The following is a 10,705-nucleotide window of genomic DNA, read 5'->3' on the forward strand; positions in this document are numbered from 1 at the left end:
GGAGGGGGAAGGCGGGGTAGCTGGGGGGGGGGAGGGGAGGAGGAGGGGGGAGAAGGTGGGGTGGGAGAGATGGTGCTGGGGGGGGGAGAGATGGTGCTGGGGGGGGAGAGATGATGCTGGGGGGGGGGGAGAGATGGTGCTGGGGGGGGGAGAGATGGTGCTGGGGGGGGGAGAGATGGTGCTGGGGGGGGGAGAGATGGTGCGGGGGGGAGAGAGATGGTACGGGGGGAGAGATGGTACGGGGGGAGAGATGGTACGGGGGGGGGAAATGGTGAGGGGGGGGAAATGGTGAGGGGGGGAGATGGTGAGGGGGGGGGAGATGGTGAGGGGGGGGAGATGGTGATGGGGGGGGAGGGGGGGTTGGAGGGGAAGGGGGGGTAGAAGGGGAGGGGGTGTCGACCTGGACACTTAGCCTAATCATTATGAAGGGTTTCTTATCAATTCTTTAGGTGTCTGAGAAATATTTTGGAGCAGACAATGTATACATCCTTGTGACAGTACTGTGGGATATAGCTTGCCTGCCTATATTCACGGACCTAATTTGCCAAGTTAGGTCAGGGGAGGGGGGAGAACACAGAGGGGGGGCGGGGGGAACACAGAGGGGGGGCGGGGGGGAGGGGAGAACACAGAGGGGGGGAGAACACAGAGGGGGGGCGGGGGGGGAGGGGAGAACACAGAGGGGGGGGCAGGGGGGGGAGGGGAGAACACAGAGGGGGGGAGAACACAGAGGGGGGGCGGGGGGGGGGGAGAACACAGAGGGGGGGCGGGGGGGGGGGAGAACACAGAGGGGGGGGCGGGGGGGCTGGTGAGGAAGGGGAGGGGGGGTTCCTATCAACTCTCTCTATGGGACCTTCTTAAACAGGGTACATAATCATTAGTTCAATTGGGGGGTGAAATTTAAAACTTGGGACAACGGGGGAAACTCCAACGGGAAGGTATATGGGGGTAACAGTGTTACAGACCGTCTCTGGGTGTCTCTCCCTTGGGGGCGGTTGGACTGTCTTGCGTCCTAGGCCCGCTCTTGACCGAAAAACCAAGGGGGGGGGGGGACGGTCTGGTCCATGAGAACGGCGAGGGGCAACTCGGCTAAACCTTGGCGCACCCCCCTCAGCCGAGGAGGGGGCCAGCGCTCCTGCTGGAGACCGGGTTATAACTGTGGCTGCCAAAAGCTTAGGGTTTCCAAATCCGGGGTAGCGTGGTGCGGCGGGAAGTGTCGTCTGGATGGCGGCCGCGAGTGATGACGTCATCTTCTCAGGCTGGACACCGCGTGGTGCTCCTTGACGAGAAGAGGGTTCTCCGGGCGCCATCTTGTAGGGATTCGGCTCGCACGAGGTGGGCTTCATCCTTCGGGTTTCCGCGATGCGGCGGCTGGTTCCCGGGAAGTGCAGCGAGGTACTAAGGCTGTCAGTCCTCTGGGAGTCGATGGGGAGCCCTGAGTGGAGGTAAGAGGTGTGGATCCGTTCGGATCCTGCGTTGGGGTCGTTCCAGGCGCCATTTTGTGGGATGTTGGAGTTGTTCTCCCGGGAGGACCTCCATAAAATCCAGGGGGTCGCCTTCATCTGTCTCTGGACTGCCTTTGCTCCGCCAGTCTCTCCGACGCTCTTACTGGAGGGTCCTCTCTGCCCCGAGGTCTGTCGCCGGTTTGGTGGACATTTTGAAAGGGCTCGGCGGGAAGGCCCAGGGTCTTTGCCAGTGACTCCATTTCCTCCGGGAGTCTGATGACCAGAAATTTACCTTTGTGGAAGATGGTAAGTTTAAACGGGAACCCCCATTTATATTTAATGCCTTTGTCCCGGAGTAGTAAAGTGAGGGGGCGCATCGCCTTCCGTCGGTCCACTGTTTGTTTGGAGAGGTCGCTATAGACCTGCAGGGGCTCATTCTGGAACGTGATCGTGTCCCTGTCTCTGCACGCTCCGATCAGTTTATCCTTAGCAGAGTAACTGTGAAGGCGCACGATCACGTCCCGCCGGCGGTTTGGATCCTCAGACCGTGGGCCCAGCGCTCTATGTGCCCTATCTATCTCCAGGTCATGGGAGGCAAGGTCAGGGGCGACAGCGAGGAAAAAGTCTACAAGGTAAGCCTTTAGATGGGTGGGCTGTATTGCCTCAGGAATCCCGCGGATCCGCAGGTTCTGCCTGCGGTCCCGGTTCTCCTGGTCTTCTAGGCCATCGCGGAGGGAGAGAATCTCCTGTCCTAGGCGGATTATCTCATCATCAGCTTCGGCCTGATGTTGGAGGGCCTCATCCAGCCTGGCCTCAAGTGTAGTGGTCCGCTCCTGTAGGCCCTGTATGTCACGTTTAATTTCAGCCACTGCCTCTTTGATGTTTGTCTCCAGCGATTTCTGGAGCTTAGTGTGGAGCTCCTCAAGGAACTCCTTAGTAATCCTCCCGTCTTGGGAGGGGGGGTTATCGGAAGGGCTTGCCGGTGCGGAGAGGCCTTGATTGCTTCGTGCCTCAGGTGGGCGGGCGCCATCTTGCCTTCTGCCTCCCGCCTCGGCAGGTTGTTTTGCCGAAGTGAAGAATTTGCCAACCCCCTGGGTTTGGTGGCTTTTCCCCTTGTTAGACATCCCTGCGGTTTTAGGGAGTGAATGGGAGCCTTTTGGGGGTTTTTCTATCGGAGAAAATCGCTTTAATATAGTGTTTATGCAGAGGGGTCTCCAGAGCTCTCCCTCTACCCGACTACCCTGGATGACGTCATCGGCACGCCCCCCTCCGTGCCGTGTTTTTGAAGAAAAAAATGTGAATCAAAAAGAAAATAATTGTGTGTTAATAAAAACAAAATAGAATCATTAATAAAAGTAATCTGTGCTGTGGAAAGTGAGGATTGCTGAAGATAGTGATAAATGGCTTGAAGGCCGTGCTTGTGTTCTATGATTGTGTAGCCCCGAGGTATATTTTCACTTTCTGGCCCCCCTCCGCGAGTGCCGTGCGGTAGCGGGTGCCGCCGGAGGCTGCGACGGACCCGCCGGCACTTCGCGAGGGTGGGGGCCAGAGCAGGGAGCAGCGCGGGGCATAGCGGTGCAGGCTGGTTGCCGGGGACGCGATCGGGCCGTCGCTAAGGCCGCGATCGCGTTGCCACCGGCTCGGCGGCTGGAGGAGAGTGCGCCGCCATTGCGCGTTAGCTCGCGCATGCGCAGTAGGTACAAAGTGCAGGGTAGGCCCCAGAGAGATCGCGCGAGGGCAGGACAGGGAATAGAGAGGTTGAGGCGGCCATTAGGGGTTCGCGCATGCGCGAGGGAAGCGCGCACGCGGCCCCAATGCATTAGGCAGCCCCTGGGAACTACAACTCCCAGGAGGCTTAGGGAGGCAGAGGTCAGGTGCTCCCTAGTGGCCAATAGGGCTGGAGGAAGCTCAGCCCGGGAATATAGATACATTTCCCGGGCTTTGCAACAGTCAGTCAGGCAGAGGAGAGGAAGGAGTAGGAAGGGTGCAGGGAGCGCGTGGCTCCTGCATCAGGTAAGGGTTCTCCCTAGATCCCCAGGCAGGCCCCAATTCCCGGGTAAGGGTAGGGGGTAACTGAAGAGGGACGCCTTAGACTGAGGAGGGACGCCTTAGCTAGGGAGGTGACCCTTGAGTGTGGGAAGTGCTGGTTTGGTAGTGCCACAGCGGAGAGTGCTGTGGGCACTGTCAAAGAGGCACAGTGTGCAAGCAGTGGAATTGCTGCGGGATCCAGGTGGCTGTGTGTGATTGCAGCTGTCTGGGTGTGTGTCGCTGCATGTGCTGTGCGCAGTGCGTGCAGTGTGTGTGCACGGTGTGAATCCCTGCAGGCTGACAGTGTGAGCTGAATGTTGGCTGCAGGTGTGTTAGGCTGCTAGGATTAGCAGATACAGTTGAGACTGGGTAGCTAGGGGAAGGGGGGGCGGTTATTGTCCACAGGCCCTAGGAGTTTTCCCCAAGCCATCCCAGGTTGCGGTTCCTCAGGGACAGGCCCTAGGTTAGGGTTGCTGTCGCTCTAGCAGTGGTTAGTGATAGGGATAGCGGCGGTTGCTGTTCCCACGCGGTTGGTGTTGCCGTGGTCCGGTTGCAGTTCCCGTTGAGCGGTGGGACCCTCGTTGGGGTCCACCGGCAGAGTACCTGGAATAGGATCAGACGGACGTCTGACCCTTTTAGAAGAAAGTGTGTTGCGGTCCCGAGCATCGGAGTGCTCGGAAGGTATCTTCATTCTTATAAAGTGCACCAACTGGGCCCTAGCTTAATATAGTGACTGCGCAGTCACCCACGACCCCCGTAGGAGTTACGAGACATTGGGTGTGGGGTGATCACAGGACACTGGGTGGGGTACACCAGACATTGGGTTGATGTGATGCGGGTAGAGCATCTGGTTATGGTTATGTTATGTAATGTGTTATATGTGTGTTAAGTAAAGAGTTAGTATTGTTTATCTATAAGTGTTATTGTATTTCTTACTCAGGGCTATCTTTCCTCACGGGGGATCCTGGGTAAGTGGAGGCGCTGCACCAAGTAAGGGTAAGGGTTTCCCCAGGCTCCCAGCTAGCGGAGGCTCAGATCTCCTGGAGCCACACAGGTTATGCAGTACCAGTAGTCCCTTAGAGCAGGTGTGTTGCAGGGAAAGGGACCGGTTAGACCACGAGGGGCCAATGTGATATTGGGTGGGTCGGCCGGTTCACAAAAAGGGCTACATTTGGAGGCGCTGCTGAGATATCAGACCTGGGGTGCCCTGTACATGTTTTTCTAAATTTGTGTCCTATTTTTGTTCCGCCATGGGGAAGCCCTCAAGGCGGAGGAAGCCACGTGCTAAGTTCCCGGCCGCGCGGGAAAATGTTGCCAACAGTCATCCAGGACTGGCGGGAAAACCCGAGCCCCGCCCCCACACTGTGAGTGACTTAGTACAGAGCTCGCAACACTCCCTGGAAGAGAGTACTGGATACAGAGAAAATTGCTCACCGTCGTATGGATCCTGGCAGACCAAGGCTGGGAGCGTATCCTTTTTGTTGTGTCCATGTACAATACAAACATTGAGTATCTGGGGTAGTATGGACCTTAATGTTTTGGCGTGCATGGTAAAAATGCGGTTGGAAGACGCGAACGAGGAGGGGTACCTAGACTGTTTTTGTAACCAAGGTGACTGCTCGTCTTGTAAGTTGGCTTGGGGGCGTATATGTGGCTACTGCAGGGTACAAACCCTGCAACCCAAACTGCCGCAGCCTACCGAACGGCCAGTGGGAGGGGACACTGTTGTAGAAATGGAGTGTCCTTCCCCTGAGGAAGAAATAGACTGCCAGGGGTTACACTCCAATGTGTATATGCCCTGGCGAGCGCCAGGAATAGATGAAGTTGTGCTAGCGTGTCCCTGCCTGCAAAAAGCCCGTGCCTCGGGAGCAGTCTTGTCGCAGTTACCGCTCGACTTCAAGGACATCGAGTTGGATGGAGAACAGCGTATCCAGTGTTTTATGCCCAATTGTGACTGTCCTAGGGAGGCACTGGAGTGGGGGCCTCAATGTGATTGCTGCGGGGCCTGGTTCCTACAGCCTATCCTGCCCCAGGCGGCGGAACCAGCCGATGAAGGAGAGGAGGAGCCGGACCTCTCTCCTGAAGTAAGTGATGCGTGTCCCCAGTTTGTTCTACTTCCAGAGGCCGCCGAGGACCCGTGTGTCCAGACCACTATTGCAGACCCTCTCAAAGGGGACCTTCAACTGGAAGAGCCGGGACCTCTGATGGCGGAACCTGCGGAGGAAGAGGCGCCTGATGGTGCTACCGAGGTGGGTGAAGCCGCTCCTGAATTGTCCACTTCAGCGATGGAGGTGGTGGAGGGCCCGTGTGCCCAAGTGAACTTGCCAGACGCTGAGGCGGAGCCGCTGAAGGCGGAGCTCCAGACGTCGGAACCCCAGATGTCGGTTCCAGACCCGGTTCCCGAGCAGGAACCACCGAGACCAGAACCCCAGATTCCGGAAGGCCAGGGTAAGGTGCTTGTACCCCCGCCTATGTGTGATGATTCTAGCGACCCACCGAGCGTGGTGATGCGCCTGCCGGCGGACCACTCCAGTGAGGTCACCGAGGCAACCGCCTCAACTGATGCAGACCATGATGTGGGCCCGTGTGCCCTGCAACTGACAGTCCGGCCTATCAACGAGGTACCAGCGGTCCCAGGCTTGGGATCAGTACCTGCCGATAACGACAGGGGTAAGTTGACTGCCCCAGGGGTGTCGGGTGCGAGCTCCCCGGTGATCGTGGAGCCTGGTGACTCCAACGGTAGGGTCACCCGGGCGATGGGCTCACCCCGTCATCGCGTCCTGGTGGAGGTGTCTCCCCCAGAAGATCTCTGCGGATTGTGGGATGAACTCGACCTCATGAAGGTATCCGGTGTAGCGGACCGGAGCGACACATACTCCTGCACGAGGAGTCTCCAAGCTTGGCCTTCTCAAGACCCGGGCCTACCCGAAGAAGTGGTGCCGTCCGCGGACGAAGTCACCGTTAAAGGGATTATTGGAGCGGACAAAGACTCTGTTGAGACCGCTCTGGTAGTTGTGGCCTCTCCCAGGTGCGCGATGGAGCGCTATGTTCGCCATGTGGTGGATCGAGGAAAGAGACTGAGCCTCCCTGTCTCCCGTGAGACGAGACCGGAGGGACCGGAAAGGGTCAATACCCAGGACCCCGTACATTTTTTTCTGCGAGAGGGAGAAGGTGGGTTGGTGCAAGGGACAGGTCTTGAGCTCCAAAAGACTCACAGGAGTCAAGGTGGGATACCCTCACCCAATCTATTAGGGGCACTCCACTCTGAGACTCAGCTGGCCTCGGGTATCCATATGAGGATTGATGATGAAATGCATGCTACATGTGATGTGAATTATGCCATGTATTTTTCATTATATAAATCTCTGTGTGGTTGCTACCCAAGCGAGAGCGTTGGGATTCTGCGAAGGGGAGAATGTAGCCCCGAGGTATATTTTCACTTTCTGGCCCCCCTCCGCGAGTGCCGTGCGGTAGCGGGTGCCGCCGGAGGCTGCGACGGACCCGCCGGCACTTCGCGAGGGTGGGGGCCAGAGCAGGGAGCAGCGCGGGGCATAGCGGTGCAGGCTGGTTGCCGGGGATGCGATCGGGCCGTCGCTAAGGCCGCGATCGCGTTGCCACCGGCTCGGCGGCTGGAGGAGAGTGCGCCGCCATTGCGCGTTAGCTCGCGCATGCGCAGTAGGTACAAAGTGCAGGGAAGGCCCCAGAGAGATCGCGCGAGGGCAGGACAGGGAATAGAGAGGTTGAGGCGGCCATTAGGGGTTCGCGCATGCGCGAGGGAAGCGCGCACGCGGCCCCAATGCATTAGGCAGCCCCTGGGAACTACAACTCCCAGGAGGCTTAGGGAGGCAGAGGTCAGGTGCTCCCTAGTGGCCAATAGGGCTGGAGGAAGCTCAGCCCGGGAATATAGATACATTTCCCGGGCTTTGCAACAGTCAGTCAGGCAGAGGAGAGGAAGGAGTAGGAAGGGTGCAGGGAGCGCGTGGCTCCTGCATCAGGTAAGGGTTCTCCCTAGATCCCCAGGCAGGCCCCAATTCCCGGGTAAGGGTAGGGGGTAACTGAAGAGGGACGCCTTAGACTGAGGAGGGACGCCTTAGCTAGGGAGGTGACCCTTGAGTGTGGGAAGTGCTGGTTTGGTAGTGCCACAGCGGAGAGTGCTGTGGGCACTGTCAAAGAGGCACAGTGTGCAAGCAGTGGAATTGCTGCGGGATCCAGGTGGCTGTGTGTGATTGCAGCTGTCTGGGTGTGTGTCGCTGCATGTGCTGTGCGCAGTGCGTGCAGTGTGTGTGCACTGTGTGAATCCCTGCAGGCTGACAGTGTGAGCTGAATGTTGGCTGCAGGTGTGTTAGGCTGCTAGGATTAGCAGATACAGTTGAGACTGGGTAGCTAGGGGAAGGGGGGGGCGGTTATTGTCCACAGGCCCTAGGAGTTTTCCCCAAGCCATCCCAGGTTGCGGTTCCTCAGGGACAGGCCCTAGGTTAGGGTTGCTGTCGCTCTAGCAGTGGTTAGTGATAGGGATAGCGGCGGTTGCTGTTCCCACGCGGTTGGTGTTGCCGTGGTCCGGTTGCAGTTCCCGTTGAGCGGTGGGACCCTCGTTGGGGTCCACCGGCAGAGTACCTGGAATAGGATCAGACGGACGTCTGACCCTTTTAGAAGAAAGTGTGTTGCGGTCCCGAGCATCGGAGTGCTCGGAAGGTATCTTCATTCTTATAAAGTGCACCAACTGGGCCCTAGCTTAATATAGTGACTGCGCAGTCACCCACGACCCCCGTAGGAGTTACGAGACATTGGGTGTGGGGTGATCACAGGACACTGGGTGGGGTACACCAGACATTGGGTTGATGTGATGCGGGTAGAGCATCTGGTTATGGTTATGTTATGTAATGTGTTATATGTGTGTTAAGTAAAGAGTTAGTATTGTTTATCTATAAGTGTTATTGTATTTCTTACTCAGGGCTATCTTTCCTCACGGGGGATCCTGGGTAAGTGGAGGCGCTGCACCAAGTAAGGGTAAGGGTTTCCCCAGGCTCCCAGCTAGCGGAGGCTCAGATCTCCTGGAGCCACACAGGTTATGCAGTACCAGTAGTCCCTTAGAGCAGGTGTGTTGCAGGGAAAGGGACCGGTTAGACCACGAGGGGCCAATGTGATATTGGGTGGGTCGGCCGGTTCACAAAAAGGGCTACAATTGTATAAAGTGATGTGACATCCATGGTGACCCACCTGTATCCATCTCTCCAAACCACATCCCGCAAAGCAACCAGCAGAGATGTGGTATCCTGTATGAATGAAGGCAAATTATGCACAATTGGCTGTAGAAACTTGGCTGTAGAAACTTGTCTACATACCGGTAAACCCCATCCCCCAAAGATCCAATACTAGATACCCCGGAGGGTTATCTAGTGATTTGGTGGGCTCACTAACTTCAGATTTTTGGGCATTGAGCATGTTGCTCAAAGAATCAGGGGTGGTAATAGGCTCTACTGCCTCAATAGAAAAGAAATGCAATGGATTTTTTCCCTTAACACCTTGCAACCACATGGTTTAAATGTGGAATGGGAATTACAGCACTTTCTTCATGACTAATTATTTTTCTCCTTCTTTCCTTGTCTCCTTTTCCTTTCCTCCCCCCCATTCCTCCCCCTCCCCCTCTTTCCTTTCCCTCCCTCCCCCCCTCCACCCCTTCCCCTTCTTTCCTTTCCCCCCCCCCCTCTCTTCCTTTTAGCATTTTTTCATTTCTCATTACCAATCGTATATTTACTTATGTTGAATATCTTTTCCTTAATTTATTTATTTTCTTGACAGTACATTTGTTGGTGCAGTTCTATGCTATTCAATTGGGTGTGATGATACATGGTTACAATTTATATCATTTATATTTTTTGACATTTGTGTATTGTCTGACATTCTTGTTTTTAATTTTTTATCTTGTGGACCAGACGTTTATTTAACATCATTGATATATCTTATTATATATTTGTGAAAGCACTGTATGCCTGTCTGCATCTTCCTGTGTCCCTAGGGGAAATCTCATTGGTCCCTTGGCCCACCCGCCCCCGCACCTCTGATTGGCCTGAGGCGGAGTGACGACACACACACACACACACACACACACACACACACACACACACACACACACACACACACACACACACACACACACACCTCTCTCTCTCACCCCCATCACACAATCCTCCCCCCCCTCAGCTCCCCCCCCCCGGTGCTCCGCTCAGCTCCCCGCTCAGCTCCCCCCGGTGCTACGCTCAGCTCTCCCCCGGTGCTCCGCTCAGCTCCCCGCTCAGCTCCCCCCCGGTGCTCCGCTCAGCTCCCCCCGGTGCTCCGCTCAGCTCCCCCCCGGTGCTCCGCTCAGCTCCCCGCTCAGCTCCCCCCCGGTGCTCTGCTCAGCTCCCCCCCGGTGCTCCGCTCAGCTCCCCCCCGGTGCTCCACTCAGCTCCCCCCAGTGCTCCGCTCAGCTCTCCCCTCGGTGCTCCGCTCAGCTCCCCCCCGGTGTTCCGCTCAGCTCCCCGCTCAGCTCCCCCCGGTGCTCCGCTCACCTCCCCCCTGGTGCTCCAACAGGCAGTGGGCAAGCAGCCTGCAGATGCCATGCGGGGCGCCTAAGAAGGCGGCGCCCGGAAGGACCCCCTTCCTCCCTCGCGAGGGAGTGCTCTGCTCAGCTCCCCGTTCAGCTGCCCCCCGGTGCTCCGCTCAGGTCCCCCCCGGTGCTCCGCTCAGCTCCCCGCTCAGCTCCCCCCCGGTGCTCTACTCCCCTCCCCTCTGGTGCTCCACTAACCTCCCCCTCGGTGCTCCGACAGGCAGTGGGCAGGCAGCCTGCAGATGCCACGCGGGGCGCCTAAGATGGCGGCGCCCGGAAGGACCCCCTTCCTACCTCGAGGTGACGTGTGTGTGTGTCTCACTGTGTGTCACTGTGTGTGTGTGTGTGACAATGTGTGTGTGTGTTACACTGTGTGTGTGTGTGTGTGTGTGTGTGTTACACTGTGTGTGTGTGTGTGTGTGTGTGTGTGTGTCTCGTGTGTGTGTGTCTTGTGTGTGTGTGTCTTGTGTGTGTGTGTCTCGTGTGTGTGTGTGTGTGTGTGTGTGTGTGTGTGTGTGTGTGTGTGTGTGTGTGTGTGTGTGTGTGTGTGTGTGTGCGTGTGTGTGTGTGACAATGTGTGTGTGTTACACTGTGTCTGTGTGACTGTGTGTGTGACTGTGTGTGTGTGTGTGTGTGTGTGTGTGTGTGT

Source organism: Ascaphus truei, unplaced genomic scaffold (assembly GCF_040206685.1).
Source record: "Ascaphus truei isolate aAscTru1 unplaced genomic scaffold, aAscTru1.hap1 HAP1_SCAFFOLD_974, whole genome shotgun sequence".
In the NCBI taxonomy this organism is placed as follows: domain Eukaryota; kingdom Metazoa; phylum Chordata; class Amphibia; order Anura; family Ascaphidae; genus Ascaphus; species Ascaphus truei.